This window comes from Panthera onca, chromosome B1 (assembly GCF_046562875.1).
Source record: "Panthera onca isolate mPanOnc1 chromosome B1, mPanOnc1 haplotype 2, whole genome shotgun sequence".
NCBI classification, from domain to species: Eukaryota; Metazoa; Chordata; class Mammalia; order Carnivora; family Felidae; genus Panthera; species Panthera onca.
The window spans coordinates 140,061,421-140,062,927 of record NC_138342.1 but is presented as its reverse complement, the minus strand read 5'-3'; positions in this window follow the sequence as shown (position 1 = coordinate 140,062,927).

The following is a 1,507-nucleotide window of genomic DNA, read 5'->3' as shown; positions in this document are numbered from 1 at the left end:
GGCACACATTGTCTTTATTAAAATTGTTTTTGCTTTTTTTGAGTAGTCTCTTTTGTGTCTCTCTTCAAGCTTAAATTTTTTTTTTTGACTCATGGTTTCCCTCTCATGATGTTCCCACAACATCCTATTTCTGCTTACTAATGAAACATTTCTACCCTGTGGTATAACTACTGATGTCCCAGTCTCCTTCCTCTGCTTCGTGAAGCTTCTTGGAGGCAGGAGCTATTTTACATGACTGCCCCCAGTGCATTTAACACAGTGCCAGGTACTTAGAAGTTTTTCAAAAAATTTTTCTTAAACAAATGAATGTATAATGACTAAATTGTGTTCCTTCTCATTTATGACTACATGGACTTTACATCTTGACATTTTTGTCCTCCTCCTAAACTCATATTTATTGAAGATATATTTTCTCTTTTATTATGTTATTTCCCTTCTAAACTAAGCAAAAATGACATTTTAGATTCTAGGAACTTGCATGTTTCGTCCTGTAAGTCAAACACATGTCAAACTTTTTACATTGAACGTACACATGAATTCAAATTCTAGCCTAGGGAAGACTTTTAGTTAACAGAGAAATTCTAAAACCAACTTTTAATGTTTTGATAATGTAATGATACTGGAAAATATCATCTTTCCTTACCAAAACCTGGGATCTTTAACGTTTTTCTGCCTTGGGGGACTAATGGGAAATTTTGTCTTTCTCCACTTAGGTGCTATGGAAACAAATTGCTACCTGAGAACAGTCTTAATATGTAGGTGCATCTTTGTTGAAATGGCCATTTCTAAGATTCTCATTCAGCTGTGTAGGCTGCTGATTCCTTATCTTTACATAAATAATGAAGTGAATATAAAATTCTTCTCTTGTATGCATAGATGTCAGTGACTTAATGGTAAAGTCTAGGGTCAACAACAGATCCAGAGTGATTCAGGAAGAATAAAGAGTATGCCTTCTAAACACATATTATGGAACCACTGGGTTTTCTTAAGCCCAAGAACAAAAATCAACTGTTTTAGTACAAGAGCATATTTATAATGTAGCTTGTATAAATTTGGAGTAAAATGATAATAGCTAGAATTTTTAAGCACGCAGCGTGTTCCAAGTACTATGTCAAGTATTTACCTGTGAGGATGCATGGCCAATATGATCACATAAGAGGAAACAAGCTCAGGTTGTAAAATTTGAGCCCCATGCTGAGTGACAGGTGGAGTCAGAATCAAACCAACGTCTGTCTAAACTAAGCGTTACTACGCTAAGGAATGAACTGAGCCTATGGCAGAGTTTTAGAAAATAATTTGTTTTGTTCTCATTACAAGTTAAATTGTTAGGGCCTAACATTACCACTCACCTTTCTGACTTCAGCTGCAGAAAAGAATGAGGTGAAGACAAGTTGAGAAAAAATGGCCATTAGGATCATATGTAGTCATAATTCCCTTCTGAATTAGAGAATTATACTTAAAAATGCAATTTGATTTTTCATATTAGTTTTATTTCTTTATAGTTAGC